General features: G+C 39.1%; 2 long non-coding RNA genes across 3 annotated transcripts in view; one reads left to right on the top strand and one right to left on the bottom strand.

Annotated features, from left to right (window-relative positions):
* Positions 1–3,592: 3,592 nt before the first annotated feature.
* Positions 3,593–5,473, bottom strand: LOC140332503 (uncharacterized). The gene is made up of 3 exons (XR_011921146.1): positions 5,292–5,473; positions 4,913–5,117; positions 3,593–4,178 (listed from the first exon to the last, which is right to left on the bottom strand). It is a non-coding gene; the product is annotated as an uncharacterized lncRNA (long non-coding RNA).
* Positions 5,474–13,870: 8,397 nt separating this feature from the next.
* The window catches only part of LOC140333347 (uncharacterized), a 29,838-nt gene continuing 23,950 nt past the window's right edge, over positions 13,871–19,758 (top strand). The window contains exons 1-6 of one of the 2 annotated variants that reach the window (XR_011921326.1): positions 13,871–14,135; positions 14,241–14,319; positions 14,423–14,493; positions 14,580–14,682; positions 14,768–14,855; positions 15,272–17,651. This is a non-coding gene — a long non-coding RNA (uncharacterized lncRNA). Of the gene's footprint in view, positions 14,136–14,240; positions 14,320–14,422; positions 14,494–14,579; positions 14,683–14,767; positions 14,856–15,271; positions 17,652–19,758 lie in introns of those variants that run through there. The other variant, XR_011921325.1, reaches the window with a different exon arrangement.

Here is a 19,758-nt window from a genome sequence, read left to right on the forward strand (position 1 = left end):
AACCTAAAGATCCCGATAAGAAACACGTAAAGAAACATATAAATCTGCCCCAGAAACCTGACAACAGGAATGCCTCCTATAATGTTCCTGGGGAAACTCCTGTTGATTTTGTTAACCGTAGAGCAGGAGAATATTATACTGACCTCTTTACATCACTCCTGAAAAATGGAACGGAGAACTTAAAATGTCCCGATCCATTACCACTTGTATATTGGGGATGTGCCTGGACTGCACCCCATATACAGCACTCACAAAACCACATACACCAATATACCAAAAGCAGTACCCTTTAACTAAAGACAATGAAGATTCCTTAGCACCCATGATTCAATCTTTTTGCCAACATACTTAAGAGAACTTGCTCTCCTTATAATACTCCAGTAAATCCTGTCAAAAACCACTTTACACAGAATCTCAGACCATCAACGAGCTGGTCACGCCACCAAAAAACCAGTATTGTCAGATACTGCCAAACTTACAGCAGTACCGCCCGAGACCCAATTTTACAGTGTTATTGATTTGGCCAATGCATTTTTCTCTATACCCTTATCACCCGAGACTTAGCCCCTTATGGCTTTTATTTTCGGAGGACAACAATATACCTGGTGCCTCTTGCCCCAGGGCTTTGTTGACTCCCCGGCAGTCTTCTCAATTGCCCTCCAGCAGGTCCTTGCCAACTGGCAGCCGCAGCATGGTTCCATTTTGTTGTTATGTACAGTAGCCCCTTTTAGGAGGCATGTCAGAAGGACACAGTGTCATTGTTGTGTTTTCTGGAAAAGGGTGTCCCAGAAAAAGGTTCAGTTCTGTCTGCAACAGGTCACATTCCTGGGAATGCTTTTAACCCCAGGATCCCAGCTGCTAGCTCCCAGCTGTGTACATGCCATTACCAGTCTGCCTTGCCCACAGACAAAGAAACAGCTGCTCAGTTTTCTAGGCATGATCAATTTTTTTTTTCACAGCTCCGTCCCAGTACCACCCCCAGTGCCCCTAACAACATTCAATGGTCTAATGAAATGACTAAAGCATATTTGATGTTAAAAGAATCCCTGACCTCTGCCCCTGCATTGGGAATGCCGAATTTCAATGTACCATTTGTATTGTATGCAAGAGGGAATTGTAAAACCATGGCTGTTGTTCTTGCTCAGATGCATGGAGGTAAATTGTGGCCTGTGGCATGTCTCTAAGACACTGCCTGTTACTGTGCAAGGCATGCCAGCCTGTTTGCGTGTGCTGGCAGCATTTGCAATGGCTGTAGAAAGTCATGGGAAAATACTTTACACATCCCATGGGTCATTGGGTCATGGGAAAATACTTTACACATCCCATGCTGTACTACACTTGCCTAAGAATTTAACCACTCAACACATAACAGCACAAAGGTTGTCTGGTTATGAAGTTATTCTAACATCCACTGCAGGATTAAGTGTAAAATATGCTTCTGCTACCAGCGGTCCTGTCGCTGTGATTAATGCCCTCTTAGGTCTTAAAGGGCCGGAGGATAAAGTGCCAGAGTCACACTCATGTATCACTGAAATTCACCTCCCTAATCAAATAGTCATTGTCAAATGTCAAGCACACACTTCTTCCAATTCCTTCAATGCCAGCGGGATCAGACTAGCAGATTTTCATGCCAAAGCTGCTGCTCAGTCTACCACACCCACCACTACCCCCCATACACTTCTTGCTATCCCAGCTTCCACTGAAACCAACACACTTCCAACACAATTACAGTCCTTTGCCACCCCACAGGACATTGAATTCTGGGAAAAGGAAGGATTGGCCCTAGATTCCTTTAGAATCTGGTCAAAAGGAAGGATAGTAGGGCTGCCCCAAATAGCAGTACCCCTCATTTTTTAAATCCATGGTATAGGACACAAGAGCATTAAATCCACAACACAAGAAATAAACAAGCGCGTTTGTGCCCAAAATTTAAAGGAATACACGCAAGTCATATTTTCCCGCTGTTTAACATGTGAAATAATGTGCAAGGTAAGAAAACAGGACAACGTGAACATTTGTTACCTCCACAGGGTCCATTACAAGAGTTACAAATTGATTTTACACACATGCCAAAGGCTTCCAATGGATGTCAGATAATGTTAGTGATAACAGATTCAGCAGATGGGTAGAAGCTTTTGTAGTCAGGAAAGAAAATGCAAGGACAGTAGCTAAAATACTATGCAAGGGGATCTTCCCCAGATTTGGATGCCCAGTGAGAATAGGCTCAGACAATGGCACTCCATTCACTTCTAAAGTCACACAGGAGATTTCAAAATGATGAACATAGAATGGAAGTTTCACATCCCATATCACCCCCAGAGTGCTGGAGTAGTGGAAAGGACAAATAGGACACTGAAAGACAAACTTAGGAAAGCAACTGGAGGGACATTCCATAAAAGGGACCAATACCTACCAGCCGTACTAGCAGAAATAAGAATGGCACCCAACCCAGTTAATAGGCTGTCACCTTTTGAAATTTTAATGGGAAGACCTTTTCCCACCCCTGGGCTAAAGACTCTTTATTTTATTACCCAGGGATCTCCAACAATTCCAAGACCAATATGTAGCTAAACCTATTGAAAAAATTAAACAGCAATTACAGAGATATTTGCCCTTCGTTTGTCCCCAAACAAGCCATAACCTAAAGAATGACTCTACCCTGTCTATGCACCAGCGAGGACTTGAGTATAGTGACTAGACTGATTTCCGGAGTAACATATGGGAACATCTTGCCAAAGAAATATAAAATAGTTCTAGTTTTCGCTTATCTGATTTGCATAGTACTCAAGATATGTTAATGTCTTGTTTGATTGCTGTCTCCACTCCAGTCAGCATACTGCTTAGAGTCTTTAGCAATATCTATAATGACACTGAGGTTATTGAAAGTGATATACATTTATCCTATGACCCGTATAACTTTTGTAATAACTGTCAAACCTATGACTCCCTGGAAAAATTATTATTGTCAATACGCAAATCAAGAATCCTTCAGCTTCCTTGAGTTAGGTATGCTGAAGAACCTGAGGCTGTTTATTTGCATGTAAAGGAACAAAGGTATGAAGTCAAGAAGTTATCCTTCATTTAAGGATAAAAGGAAGGGAAATGTAAGGAATGTAATATTGCTGAGTCTTGAAGTTAAGTTTTTTTTGTGTTTTTGCTATATCTTGCAGATAATTGTTTTGAAACTAGTTGTACCCTCCTTATCATCAATATTTGCTCCATCCTTACCTTGAGGCTTCCTACCTTGAAACATCTTGCTCAGCCAAGTTGTTTATTAGGTTTCTTGTTATTGACTAACCACTAAGTGTCTTCCATCATGTTGTCTGGCTATATAAACTTCGATGTGATATTAAAGTTTTGAGAAGTGATATAAATACATGCTTGAGTTGTTTGTGTGTTATTCACTACTCCCAACGCGTTGAAAACAGAGGCCACAATAGAGAAAGAACCTGATCTGGGATCTGCAGAAATTGCCTTAACAGCTGTGTATTGTATGAAAAATGTATTGGTGAATGATGTTACAATCACATTTAGTTTGAAGAGGACATATCTATCATACCCAAGTATGTTACTTTTAAGGGTACATGATACTATGGAAGAGATGACCAGAAAGGAATGCAAGAATGGTGTCAACTCTTCCAAACTTCAAAATAGGTTGCTGTAGGATAAGAGCATGTAAGATATTTTACTGTTCACACAACCATTGTGTAAAAACTATTTTTTTGTATGTTTTTGTTTTGTAAAGGAGAACCAAGGAAGTGAAGGAAAGCCGGCAGGGATGTTTTTAAATGTGTGACTTTGTGTTTTGTTTAAAATTAATTAACAAAAAGAAAACAACAACAAAATCTTTTTAATTCTGCCCCTCCAACTGAATTTTTGAGAACAAAATACATATATAAATATGAAAATACAAACCTTAAAATATAAAAACATATGTACATCTTTTTGTACAGAACAATTTTTTATCCCGTCTACTTACTGGTGGGTGAAGAAAAAACAAAGAATATATTAAGCGGAAGAGTTTGTGAAAAACATTCAGGAAAAGTACTGTCCTTGTAAAAACCAAACGAATTAAACTAGAAACTTACCAGGAGGATGTCTGTGATGTCCCCGGGGTGGGGATGGAACCTCATCACGGCTGGCTGGCTGGATCGATTCATCCATCCATCTAGGACTGGCTGTGTATGTGGAAGGAGACAAAAAAAAAAAGATAGAGAGGAAAGTACTGAGCGAATGTAATAGTATCATATGCAGCTAGTTCTAGTTATAACTCATCAACTTATGACTGTTTTTCTTTTTACTCCAAGTAAAACAAGAAAGAAAGCTGATTCCTGGGGCCAAGCTACAACTGGAACTAAAGTGATGCAGCTTGTTCTCAATGAAGGTTGTGGGTTTTTACAGGAGATAAACTAGTCAGGATAGTAAGGATACTTGATGGAGCTAGGCCTAACAAACTATATCCTAGTTTATATTCATGGTCCTAAAGGAATGTTTAAAATATATAAATTCTTACATTCATGTGAGGAACTTGTGTCCTCTGGAGGAGGTGGTGGCAAGGCTGCTTCTATAGTATAGTAAGTAAAAGTGGGTGGGTCGGACTAACGTAGATGTTTGTAAGTTTAGTCAAGGATAACAGAATAATGCTTACTAACTTCTAACTGATACTTTTGGCCTATGTCCAAAAATTGGCCTAAACATTTTCCAGTAAGTTACAACTGAACAACTCATGACTATTTTAATTCATGCTAGCCAACAACCTAGAAAGAACCTTCATTTGATGCAGGATTAATGACTGGAAGCTACATGAAATTATGGTCGATATTTTGATTTGTAAGTAAAAATGGTGAAAGTAGTGTGTGAATGTGTTTTTGAAAAACATTTTGAGCAAAAGATGATTGGAAGGTTAGCTTACAGGCAATGTCCTCGTCCTCGGCCGCCTCCTCTCCCTCGTCTTCAGATGCAGGCTCCTCCTCCAGGGTGTTCCTCCTCCGCGAGGCATTCCTCCTCCACGGCAGGCTCCTCCTCTGAGGCGGACGACCCCTCCTCTACGTCCTGTGGGATAGCCAACTGCCTGAATTGGTGCTCTACAATCAGCAGCTGGCGTGATGGAGAGTTGGCTTTAATACAAAAAACAAAAAAAAACACACACAAACATCCAAAATTATTAAGGGTAATAAAACATTAATAAGTGATAAACAGTTCTAAGGGCAGACAATACTACTTTCCACTACCCAATAACATTCTAAAACACCGCACCTTGACAAGAGGAGAAGACAAAATGCAATACTTACCCAGACAGGATGTGGTCCCCCACTTCGCTGAGGAAATCCGGTCTCCTCCGTTTCAGGTCGCTCTAAACATGCTGGATTTGGCTTACTGTTGGTCACGTACTTGCAGGGGCCCAAAGCCTGTCTGCCAGCCTCTCCACAACCCGGCGCTTGGAATAAATTGATGGTTGCTGATCATACCGCCGCATAAGCATTGTCTAAAGAAAAAGATAAGCAAAATGTTATTTATTTTTACAACAAACAAATACCTCTTGAACACCCAAAAATATAGATGACTGATTGGTTGATTTTCTGGTGCAAATTGACATCATTTGTTTGCAATTGTGAACTGTTACTAATGTGTGTAGATATGTATGTGTATAGTTTGAATCTTCAGAATTCCATCACACAAAGCTAAATCATAGCTACATCATTGCAAACAAAATAATTGGGATCCTAGATACAAACTCTCTTCGTCCTGTTTTAGTTTGAGTGAAGCATAAGCGCCAGACATACATACAATCTAGGTTAAAAATATAAGCACACCTGCAATATGTCCGAAAATGGAGCACGTGTGTATTTATTTGGTTGCCACACGAAAAACAACAAAAAAGGGGAGAAATACAAAACACACTATCTATGTGAGACGGTTGAACGATGTGCCTTCCAAAAAATCTGTATTGCGGTCTTATCCATCCAGAGGACATTCTCCCAGAAGGCTTCCACTGTCTTCCAGACAAAGATAATTTCTAGGCTGGCGTGATAGCTAGGAGGCTAATTAGTGTTCTTCAAATTATCTTCCTAGGATTGAGCTTAGTGGGGTAGAATCATTAAGATTTTTCGTAATCGTATATATAAACACACACACACACATCTAAATAAGTGCATGTACATAGTTGTCAACAGCCAACTTTAGGTGGGTGGAGCAAACGGATGCTATGCCTCCTTTACCCAGCTCTCATCTGCAACGCTAAGCAATTGAAACCACAGTAGAGAGGCCGCTAAATTCTCAGCAGTAATTCATGCAGAGGATTCCAGCTGCTGCTAAGAGCTGGGCAGTGAGAACAGCACAGCTAGAATGAAATGGGGACACAGGCTGTCCTTTCCCCCATTCTATAGCTGTGCTGTTGCTTCTATATAAAAAATACATCCACTCTGTGGGCATGTGTAATGACATCATCGGCAGTGATAGCTGTGTGTGGGAATGCTGCATGTCATATTCTGCAGCCTTACTACTCTGTGCGCAAGCACAGAGGACCCTCATAGGTAATAGTCCCAAAATATCTTTAAAATCTCAGCCCACCAGATTTCAAGCATTTGAAGATATGGGAATCCCAATTGAAAACACTAATAAAAATCCTACATTGGGAATGCATTTTCCAAAGCAAGTGAAATGTGGTTTAGTAGTAGCTAGTAGGATCCTCAGTGGACCCAAAGTTTGTTACAAACAAGGGATTATGGCATCTGAAGGTTTAAATATGGTGAGCTGTTAGGCTGATGAATATGAGAAGCAGCCTTAACACACATTTAAATGTCTATTCATGCTTTATGCATAGAAACACATTTAAATGCGCATATATGCATGCATAGAAACACATTTAAATGTGCATACATGCATGATACATAAACACAAATACAAACATGCATGATGCATAAAACACATTTAAATGCATTTTTAAATTTAGAAAATATGTCAGCAGCCCACTTTCAAGGTCTCTTTCAAAAACCTGCAGTTTTCTCTCAAATGTTTTGATATCAGAAAACATCCTTTCTTCTGTTTTGGTATATTAAAACATTTGAGAGAAAACTGCAGGTTTTTGAAAGAGACCTAGAAAGTGGGCTGCTGAATTATTTTCCAAATTAAAAATGCATTTAGAAAATTCTACATTTGCAGACAATCCTACAAGCCATCAGGAAATCTACAAGGAATTTCTAGCATTGTAGCAGCTGCAAATGTGAATTTTAGTAACAGATTTTTACAGTTCTGTAAGATTGAGACAACCCTGTGTGAAACACTAGAGAAGATATAAGGGATATATGGGTAATATATGGGCCTTCAGAAAACAAAGCCTAGAAGTGGGCCTCCCAAAGCCAGCATTGCTACCCAAATCCACCTCCACCAACATCCACTGACTCCAATACAGGCAACCCTAATCAACAATCACACATTCCCCCTTCTCCCCCCACCATCTCATTCGTCGACTCAATCCCCCCAACAACAACCACCTCATAGTCCTGGTTTAAATATATTGCATCACAAAATGTCACTAAATACCCAGGTATCGAATATTCACCCCCCCCCCACTTCCATCATCGGCTCCAACGATAGGTCCGATGGACACATATCTCCAGAAATTCACATTGGAAGACAGGAAGTTGAAATCATAAACCTTTCCTCCTATAATTTATCTAATAATGAGAAGGACATCTTAAAACGTGGACTGTCTTTTTGCCCTCCCTCAGAACTAGACAGTTTTGAATTTGTGAAAGACCATCTACCGTGTTTCCCTAAAAATACAACCTACCCCAAAAATAAACCCTAGCATGGTAATCATGCATAGAGGAAAAATAGGCCCTACCACGAAAGTAAGCCCTATCGGCTTTTTCGGAGAGTGCGGTCACGTGGTACACGGAGGGATCCCAAGAGGACGGAGAGAGCAGAGCAAGAGCAGAGGATTTTAAATACACTGGAGCAAGGGGTCTAGAAATCACAGGGTAATTATTACCCTACTCTGGTGTGACACTACAACTTTAATAAGAGGTTGGTGGACTCGCTTTTCAAAGGGTCGTTGCTAGTATTTCATTTATTAGCAGCAATGCATATTTATTGATTGATTTTTTGTTTTTTGTTTATGCTTTTACTCAGAATTATATTGGTTACTGTTCTTTGTCTGCATGTTACTCTATGAGGCTGATTCATCAAGCCGAACCATAAGCTTGCTTGCGCGCGTAATCGCGATCCTGAATCGGACGCCAAAAACCTATTTATCAAGCTTATTTCCGCAGGGCGAGAATACGCTGGCGTATTCTCCCCGCAGTTATCAACTGATATGATAGCTCGCTCCGAACTGCACATCTCTGGTAGCTCGACACTGGCGAGCTTGCATTAAAAGTCACTGTTCCCCTAAAAAGTAGTTCTTTCTAATGGCAAACATATTTAACTTAGACCTAAAAAAAAATGTTTGGGCTGTTCAAATGTTTCAAACCTTTATATTAGGTGAGAAATAGGCATATTTTTAAATGACCTAATATTTTTTAGGTTCGGAAAAAGTTAACTGATTTCAGCTCTTTATACAGGCGCCTATTTAAATGTATACGATGCTGGACCAAAGGATCGGCAAACTCTGGCGAGAACTCACTTTTTCCAGCAAACTAGATTTATTTTTTCTACAAAAGTCAAAAAAACAAAGACAAAAAATATCTATGATAAATATCAAAATACATAATATAGTCTAAAAATTTCCATGTATTTATATATAATATTATATATATATATATATATATATATATATTGTGAGATTACCCATAGCAACGGGGGGTGTTTCAAACCAGGAAACAGGGCCAACAGGTTTTAAGCGCACCAAGGGTTTATTTCACTTCACTACTTACACACAAAACAGGCAAAATAAAACAGCAAAAAGAAAGCCTAGCCACTTGGCCACTAACTCACTGTTAGTTCCCTTAACTAGCAGCCCAGCGTTGTTCAGGACTCTAAGGCCCTAACCATATATCCTTTGCAATGGTCTGTGTTTTACTCGCAGTTCCCAGTTCACCTTGGACCTCCTCCCAGCTCAGCAGCCAAGACAAAACCACAGGAATGAACAGGCTGAGAGTTTATATCCCCAGTCTAATTTCCAGGATGCATTTCAGGTGAGACGGTTACACCTTATCATACCCAGGCCTCTTTAACTACCCCACCTGGCCAAGAAGCCTGGTAATTCAAAACCCACCCACCAGGTTAAAAAGAAAATTCTTCCTCTATTTTTTTTTTCTTTTTTCCTAAATAGCTGTTTACTGGTGTACAAAACTAAAGGATCAGATCAATAAATGATTATGGAATGTCAAACTGGAAAAAAAACAGCCAAATTTCACAGACTGCACTTTGCATGTTAATTGCGTGTTCATTTTTAGCACCTGTGTGCATAATGATTAGCATAAATAAGGGTGTTGTCTAACTTGCTTTTTTCCTTTGTCTTAATTTTTTTTTTTCAAGGAGGGGGCTTTTGTTTTGTTTGTTAGCCTAATCTATGTTGCTATATTTGATACTTTACCTACCATTTAGCACAATAGCTGCTTTTGTTTTTTCAGCTTTGAATGTTTTAATGTCTATTTTGCAATTAAGAAGTCAATGGTAATGATATGTTATTGTATTTCAATAATGTCTTTATTACCACCTTTGGGTTTATATGGAAGTTTGGGTTTCAATGTGTTTTTTTTGTCATGTAAATTTAGTGGTGTCTGTGTGGTCTTTATATTTAATGTGACCTTTTAGCAAATGGGTTTTTGTTTTGGGGGGTTTGTTTTTATGTGATCTCCTTTACAATGGCCCAGGACCTACAATTTAAAAATTCAATTATGCTTGTTTTTAAGCAGTTACCTTCTAAGATTTGTTTGCCTGGCTAAAAACAGTACAATTGGCTGATTAAAACTCACTTTGATGCGCATAGTTGTGTTCTAAACCTTAGGAGTGTGATGCGCATTGTTGTGCATGCGATTTTCAGAGGTACAATTATTATAAGACCCTGTATTCGCAAAAAATTTATCCTTGAAAATCATATTCGATAAATCTTGTCCTCAGGATAAATTTGTACCCCCAGTAGGCTTTGAAAATTTCAATGCCTAACACTTCACAAATTTTAAGACGCTTTATCAATTACTTAAAGAAAACAAAGAATATAATAAAATTGAAGCAAGATTCCCCACAACATCGTCATACAGATCTAATAACTTCTATCCATACTAGAAAGCCTAAGTCTGTGTTCTTTCCTTCAATGACACAATATCTTCATATAATTACTTTTTTGAACCTATGATGTCACACTTACCAGTTCCTCACTAAAACACAGGCATCTCTCTCCTGCGCATGCGGGCAGTTCTGTCACTGGCCTTGCCTCTGTTTCCAAGCTTTATCAACTCTGTCCATGCCGCTGGCCAATCAGAAAATAGCCTCTTGATCAGCCCTTGCTATTTAGTTAGCTCTGAGACTGCACTCAGTGTTCGTGCAATGTGTATCAAGACCCTAGTTCTGTGAGCTAGTTTCTGTTCACCTGTGGCTTAATTCAGGGTTTCCTCTGTCCAGCTCCTGCGTTAACCCTCTCATTGTCTAGTCTGTTGGTTCCCAGTCAACTTCCCTGTGCTGTTCCAGTGTTACTGTCAGTCTGTGCATATCCCTGAGTCTCCTGTTACTTCCAGTGTCTCCTGTGTTCCCTGTGCCCGCAGAGGCCCCTGTGTCACTAGTGTCTGTCTCCTGGATCCCTGGCAACTGACCCCTTACTACCCTTTTCAGATAAACAACAGCGGGAAACACTATACTTCATGCATCAAGCGCACACCCTGAGCCACTAAAATGTAGTATCCCCTTTAGCCAATACTTAAGACTAGGGCGTAATTGTACTGCCAATATAGACTTTGAAACTGAAGCACAAGCCCTCAAAGAAAAAACACTTTTAAGAGCCTATTGTAAAAGCCTCCTAAAAAAAGCCTATCAAAAAGCTAAATAAATATTATTATCGCAGAGCAAATCAAAACCTCTAACTGAACATGTTACACTCATTACTACCTATAACAAACACCATCAGACTATGGTATCTGCACTTTCCAAACATTCGCATGTACTTACAAGTGACCCTATAACTTCAAAATACCTACATACCAGAGCTAGTATCACTTACAGAAAAGCCAAATCCCTAAAAGACTTTTTGGTGTCTAGCCACTACAGTACAGATACAACTCTAGATAACCCAAAATCCCATCTAGGAACTTTCAAGTGTGGGAAATGTTCTCAATGTCCCTGGATTATGGACAAGCAAATGACACTCCTCCCCAATAACATACAATTTAGACCACAAAACTATGTAGATTGTTCCTCCACATGTATTATTTACCTGATTATGTGTGTATGCGGTTGTTATTATGTTGGCAAGACAAAAAAAGCATTTACATAGTTACATAGTAGGTTAGGTTGAAAAAAGTCCATCAAGTTCAACCACTAGGGAAATAAACATATCCCACATATAAAACCCTATAAGACATAGTTGGTCCAGAGAAAGGCAAAAAAAAACCCTGGTACAATTTGCTTCAACAAGGGAAAAAAACTCCTTCCTGATTCCATGAGGCAATCGGATGTTCCCTGGATCAACAGTCACTGTTATTTTTTCTTTAAAGCCTTAATATCCAGTTATATTCTGTGCTTCCAGAAAAACATCCAGCTTTCTCTTAAAGCAATCTATAGTAGTTGTGGAAACTACTTCCTGAGGGAGGTGATTCCTCATTTTCACAGACCTTACAGTGAAGAATCCCTTCCTTATCCGGAGCTTAAACTTCTTTTCCTCCAGGCGCAAAGTGTGCCCTCTTGTTCTTTGTAATGATCTCAAAGTGAATAATGGGGAAGAGAGTTTTCTATATGGACCGTTTATATATTTATACAGGGTGATCATATCCCCCCTTAAACGTCTCTTCTCAAGGGAGAATAGATTCAGTTCAGCTAATCTCTCCTCATAGCTGAGCTCCTCCATTCTTTTTATTAATTTAGTTGCCCTTTTCTGCACTCTCTCCAATTCATCAATGTCCTTTTTGTGAACTGGTGCCCAAAACTGGACTGCATATTCCAGATGTGCTTTGTACAGGGGCAGGATGTCTCCATCTCTGCAGTCTATTCCTCTTTTATTACAAAAAATGTATTAAGTACCATTTAGAAAAAGGATGTATGAAAACATCTACAATATCAACACTGGGAAAGTATTAACACCTATAAATTACCATATAGGTATGCAACAAAATTTTAATGCCAAATTTATGGCTTTACAAAATATTTCTCAAAACCTTAGAGGAGACAACGATAAAATTCTCCTACAGCGTGAAACTAGATGGATTTTCTTAATAAACTCCACTACCCCTCCAGGCCTTAACCCCCCCTAGCATTCTAATTCTGTCCAAATTTTTGTGCAAAAAGCGTTTTTTTTTTTTTTTTTTTCAATTGAAATTTATTTTACATTGTAGGCTATAGTTCTTATACGTAACTCACCGAAATATGTCCAAAATTTAATACATTTAATAAATAAATGTATTTAATAAACTTTAAAAAAAAAACACAAAAATAGTTATAAAATATATTTTTATATATGCTATATGAAGATTTCTTTGTATTTGACTCAATACAGTTATTTTGTATTAAATCCATTACAAAATGATTTGAATTTTCCGCCGATCCTCCGGTCTGCACCGACACATGCACTGACGTCACTGGGAAAACCCGGAGATCATCTCTGCACTTCGCGGCTGGATATCGGAGGAGCAGGATGTGTCCCCAAGACCTGGACAAGCAGGACGCCGGGGGACGCCGATGGAACAAGGTAAATTGTTTTTTTTTTTTTAAATTTAAAGCAACCCTGAGTGTGTGGGATTACCGGTTTTTGCATGGAAAATCCACCCCGAGTCACACTCGGGATTACCACTAGGGGGGTTAATGATATGGTTTCCTTTAAATCTTTCCTCTAGAAATCTCTAATCCATACTCCTTCTCAATTATGCTGTCATCTGCTATTGACACATGCGTAACTAACAATATTGTATTGTGATATTTACCTCTTTCACAACACGACTTTATAGTATGAATTATTGTTAGTGTAATAAATTAAAACACATAATTACTGTATATATTATTGACATTATATGTATATTAAAAACAAATATGAGTTGTAACACCATATTACTAAGTTTATTTTCTAATTTATAATTATTAACACCCATTGTTATTTACAATACGGATTGTGATGTGATAATGACTTCTGGAGTTACATGTAATTTTTGAATAACCTGATGGTTCTCCTCCTTTGGCAATATAAAGCTTATTATATTTGTTATGACTAAAATACATTGTACATCTCTTAATTATAAGCATCTCCTTAAAGCATATACATATATAACCAAATTTATGAATACTCTCCTTCTTTAACTTGAATTCATCTTCTTAGTACATTCCTATATGTGTTACCTTTGCCTGTCTACTACTACTACCGGTACTACTACTACGGTGGACGGGAGCGTCCCATATAGGGACGCAGGTTTGATGCGCCCAAATGCTGGGTACACTAGACCACCCCCCTTTCCCCGTTTGAGCACTAGGAATCTTCTAATGTTCAGAACTAACAAGACCGGCGCTTTCTCAGCCCGGGTCTATAGTTAGTGAAGGTGGAGTTGGATGACACATAAAAATACCGTCTTCTCCTCTCCCTGCATAATGAATACAAGTCCTAATCCCGCCTACTAGGTGTATCTATCAATCACTGACATGAGATGAGTTTAAGTGTCCATCTCCTGGAGACTCCCTCCCCAATCTGCACTTGCGCAGAGAATATCCGGGCGGAAGTGACAAGCGCCCACAATCCAACACGGCACGGGCGGAAGTATTGGACGAGAGGGGAGGGTAGAAACAATGAATCGTAGTGGCCATCTTAGATAAGGTGCACCATATGAAACGCTGAATATATCCATTTTAGTCTTTAGTAAAACATTCAACTAAACTACCTTAAACTTTGACCCAATTATTAACTATTATAATACCTTCATCAGTTCTTCCGACTTACACACTATGTAAAATAACCGGTTGGACGACCCTTTACGCTATACACACCAATACATACTTATAAGGTATGTTCTCTCTTCCCCCATGTAAATGTTATGCATTGTACAAAATTGTTAGAAGCAAAACAATCAACCTTATTCCCACAAACTATTCTAAAACTTTTTTTGCAGTTTCCTCTGATTTATATAACATACAAGAGTACCTTTGGATCCATTCCATATGTTACACACACTGATACATACTTACAAGGTATGTTTCTCCCCCCTCTCCCTCTTTATACTATATGTATTCTACAAATTTGATACAACTCAGTATTTTATGTAACCAGCTAAATTATCTATTTGTTTTATAGACCTTACTGCTAACTATATTTATATTGAAGTATCCTATTCAGGACAAAAACCTTCTTTCACACACATCATAGTAAGTTTCTATATTTAGATGTAATATCCATTATATATATATATATGTATATAATAAAAGTGACTGATAGTTATCTCTTATTTTAGCATGTCAGTAACCAAGTCTAATTGACATCGTGAGTCACCTATACCACTAATACTTACCATTGGGCTACTTTATAATCCCAGTACACCATCTTTCCTTTATTTGGTACGATAAACTTATTTTCTTATTTTTGCACATTTCCATAAACTTTCCTGATTAATAGGTGTTTATTCTACATTTTCCCCTTTAGTAAACATTAAATATATCACTTATCGATTGAGTTCCTCTGAATCCAGCCTCCTGAGGGAATGGTTGTTTATCACCTTTAATAAGCAAAAGTAAGTTCCTATTCCTTGGTTAATTTTTTAAATGGAATTAATCCTTACGATTTATAAACTATCATGAAGTATGTGCTTTAAGAACAGGTTTTTGATATCTTCTATTATATGATATTTAATATACCTGTATTGCATAGTCTTGTAGCACCCTGATTTCTAAAAATCCCTTGAGGAAGCCCCCAATGGGCGAAACGCGTTGGGTAAGAGAATAACATTAATTTTGCTTATTTGATCTTGTTAAAAAGATAAAGTTCAGCTTTGAAAGTAAAAGAGCTGAACAAACTTTAGCTGTTTCTATGTTTTGCGTTTAATTGTTGTACTATTGATAAAAACAGTAATTGTTAGAAGTACACTCTCTCCTAAATACCTGTCTGCCTTAAAAGCCTGCACTCTATCCTTTCTTTCTTTTATATTAGGATATAAGGGATGACAAATGACAGCACCATTAGTTCTGAAAATGAAATCCTTAAAGTGTGGAATTCTCTGCTAAATATTTTTTTTTTGTTGCAATAAATTTTTATTCCAAGTATTTTCCAAAAAATATATTTTAACAATACACACAGTACAGAAGAGCAGGCGCAAGAAGAAGAAAAAAAGGGTGTTAAGGCGATCTCCTACTCTGATCCCCGATCAGCTGTCCCTCTTTCTCTGATGGTTTCTGTTTACAGCGCTGGGAGATAACGTAACACACGCAGCTTAAGCATATAGTTAGATCACTCTCAAAACTTTATTGTTTGCACACAGCTTATATACCAGTTCCAAGGCATGATCGCATGACTACAGACAACTAGCAGACATGACAAATGTCCTTGTGGTTCTCTTAGAACAGGATTTTCATGTCAGGAGAACAGATAAATTACAAGCTACTAGATTGTAACCTCTTCGGGGCAGGGTCCTCTCCTCCTGTATCACTGTCTGTATTAGTCTGTCATTTGCAACCCCTAATGTACAGCACTGCGTAATATGTTGGCGCTATATAAATACTGTTTAATAATAATAATAATAATATTAAATGACTGAAGGGAGGAAAGGGAGAGTTTCAAGGCAAAAAGGGGGGAGCGGACGTTAGTTTACTGATAAGAAGAGTACAATTAGTTTTAACATAATTCAATCATCTACAAAACATAACAAAAGCACAAAAATAATTACCTTCAAGACTAGCAAAATTCCTCAGCTCCTTACAAAGGGAAAAAAGAAAAAAATATATCAAACACACAAAGACATATGTGACAAATGTGCAAAGGCTATAATACAGTCATTTTAAATAGTATACACAACACATGATCAAAGATATAGCAATCTGGTGTCCAAAACGCATGTTGAATGGTGGCCAAGCCAAGGAGTCTAAAATATATAAAAACCTGTCATGGAGTCCCGAACTACAGCAGTCATCTTTTCCATGTTCATGGTATCTGTGACTCTGGAAATGACAGCTGCAAAACTCAAAGTGGGTTTTCTCCAGGCAGAAACAACCACTAATCTGGTTGCTAGGAATATTTAGGAGATACGTTTGTTGGAATGTTTGTGAACTAAAGGGACTGGTTTGTGTAGTAGCGCCTCCCAGGGATTTTTGCTTATGGTAATTTGCAAAACCGTGCACAGATGATTATACACACGTATCCACAGTTGCTTGACCACAGGACATTCCCACCAAATATGGAGGAAGGTGCACAACCCCTGAAACACCTATACCAAAGAAACAGCATTTTGTATGCATGTTCCTGTGAGAGGACATTCCAGGAGCAAGAGGAAACAGCCTGCCACATTGCCTCCAAATAATCTGCCGGTAGGATAGACCCCAGGTCCAATTCCCACTTTGCCATGTAAGACAGAGCCTTAACCAAAGAATTATATAGATAGGACACCAAACCCGCTGACTGAGGGATCCCTTAAACAGCAGGATTCAAAAACTGTCAAAGCCAGGAGGTTACCTTTGTATTCTTTCCGCAGTGAAAAAATAAAATGTCTTATTTTCCAGTAGTGGAAAAGTTGCCTGTCAGGAAGAGACCAGTGTTCCTTCAGATACATGAAGTACTTGACCCTAGTAAAGGTAAGAAAATCGTAAATGTGATGTACTGGCCTGTTTGTCCACCAGACAAAAGCCTGAAAATTATCTATGCCCAAAGCAAACGGGGCATCGCAGTATTCCCATTAGTGGGATGTGTGGAAAAATCAGGCCAGTCAGGACTTTCACCATATCCCAAATTCCCAGTACAAAAGATAAAATGGGTTCATCTTTAAACAGTCTCTGGGATGTTGGTAGCCACAATAAATTTTAAATTAGTATTGAGGGGTATTCAACCCCATAGAATCAAGCCCAAACAGGTAATTCCTTCATGTGGTAAAGTGCCACCAAGGGAGCCGGTTGGACAGCCATATAATATTCATGGAGGTTAGGAACAGATAAACCACCGAGAGCTTAGGAAAACAGCGTTTCCTCCGACACCCTCGGTTTATGTGGCTGCCAAAAAAAAATTTAGGATTTTCCATTGTTCCAGTTGAAGGACATAAGCTGGAACTGGCATTGGCAATGTGCGAAAAATATAAAGCAGTTTGGGTAGGTAAGCCATTTTAACTGCATGTATTTTGCCTATCCAAGAGATTGGAAACATTTGCCATTTAAGTAAAAATGTGCATAGTTCCTTGATTAAAGAAGGATAGTTTACCTGATACAGGGCAGATAATCCACCCATTGAAAGGCAAAATTAGGTTTCAATAACAAAACAATCTGTTCCTGCAACACTAAATCAAAAGCCCTCAATGTATCTACATTGAGGGCTTTTGATTTAGTGTCATTGACCGTAAACCCAGAAAATCGGCCAATGTGGAGCATAAATTTGGAAGTGATATCACTGGGGATGACACCGACAAAAGCACATCCTCTGCAAATAACATGATTTTGTGTTCCAAATTGTGCGTCTGAAGTCCTTTTACATCTGGATTGGCACAAACAGCAGCTGCCTGCAGTTCCATAGCCAAAAGAAGCAGGATGGGTGACGAGACAATCCTGTCTAGTGTCCCTGAGTATGGGGAAAGAAAAGGATTCAAATACCATATATTTCACTGTAGCAGAATGGGAAGCATAAAGTGCTGATATCCAGTTAATAAACTCGGGACCAAATCCCCATTTCTTAAGAACAAAGAACAAATAAGACCAGAATACCGAATCAAATGCTTTCCTGATATTGAGTGATAAAAACATAAATTGTGTTGGATGAGAATTGGTGAAATGTAAAAGTTGTACCACTCTGCGGACATTGCACCCAGGCTGACGACGGAGCACAAAGTCCACCTGATCCTTATGGATCAGAGAACCCTAAAAAAGATTGATTCGGTTAGATAAAACTTTGGCCAGTATCTTGGCATCTGTGTTCAGTAGTGAAATTGGCCTAAAGTTTGCCCAAGAGTGTTGGTCAGAAGAAGTTTAGGGAAGCATAACAATATAGGCCTCAAGGGCCTCTGGTGAAAATCTGGAGCCCTCCCTAAAAACATTATAGAGCATCATAAACGTAATAATGTCTACCATTTTCTTAAAAATTTTGGAGAAAAGCTGTTGGGCCCAGGATGTTTGCACGTGTTCAAAGATTTAATTGCCGAATGGATTTATGACTCCGAAATATCAGACTGTAGGACTTGAAGAAGCCTCAGGAATCCGCAGGAGTAAAGTTGAGAAATTTCAACTGAAATTCCTAGGATCTCCACAGGATTGCTAGTAAGTGGTTTTGTAGGCGTGTGTAAAGAAATGGGATAGATTTTGGTGCTAAACACCGAAACCGCAGCTGGTGTTCTGCTGTCTGGGATAGACACAGGTTGAGCTCAGACTGAATTTTGAACGAAAACGCTTTCGTAGAAACGCTAGGGGCCAATTTATGGAGGTGAACTGCCTTATCATAGTCTGCCTCCACCGTAGTTTGGAACTGGGAATGTTCTTTTCTACGAGCCAAGGCTATTTGTATCAAACGGCCCCTCAACACGGATTCATATGATTCCCACAGCACCATAGGAGAAGACACAGACCCTACATTCAAAGCAAAAAACTTCCATGACGCATCCTCCAGTTTCACCTCAAGCACTTCCGCATGGGACAACAAAGAATCATTGATTGACCAACTTCTGGAGCCGGAACGTGAAATAAAAGATTTGCATGTGATCACGACAGGGTCATGGTCCGACCAGGGTAATGCTGAGATGTGAGCCCTGAGGAACTGGGGAAGTTTCAATAACAAAACAATGTTAGGCTATTGCTCTTCCTGTTTATCCTTCCCCTGGTTCTGATTTGATTGACTATACTAATTGCTAGTTACCATTTTATAACTTACATGTACACCACTGGAGTTCAATGGAGCATGCCTCCTATTACTATCCCCTATGCCATTTACACTTCCCTTATAGAATATATATTTCTATATCTATTAATAATAATAATAATAATATTATCTTTTATTAACCTCCCGACCGTTAAGCCCGATCTTCGTACGGGCTAAAAAAAATTGCTATTATGGTTAACCCCGAGTTTTTTTCCCTACATTAAAATCCCCACTTACCTGGTCCCGCTGTGCTCATCCAGCGTCGTGTCCTTGTTCCAGCGTCATCCTCCGTCGATCATCGTCCGTCGATGTCCCTCTCCAGCGCCGGGTGCCTTCTATACCAGCGGGACCGGTAAGAAGCCGGCCACAAGATGTCGGCCGGCTTCTTACCTGGTCCCGCTGATCGTCCCACGTCCTTCTTCGTCCAGCGCCGGGTGCCTTCTGAAACGAGAAGCCTGCCGGCGGAGCAAAAAAAGCCGCTCGGCTTCTCCCTGCGTGCGCGATGACGTCGGCGCGTGTGCAGGAAATTCAAATTCAAACTCATTCAAACATTTTGTATTGGATTCAATACAAACTCCTGTATTCAATCCAATACA

Source organism: Pyxicephalus adspersus, chromosome 6 (genome assembly GCF_032062135.1).
Source record: "Pyxicephalus adspersus chromosome 6, UCB_Pads_2.0, whole genome shotgun sequence".
Taxonomy (NCBI): Eukaryota; Metazoa; Chordata; class Amphibia; order Anura; family Pyxicephalidae; genus Pyxicephalus; species Pyxicephalus adspersus.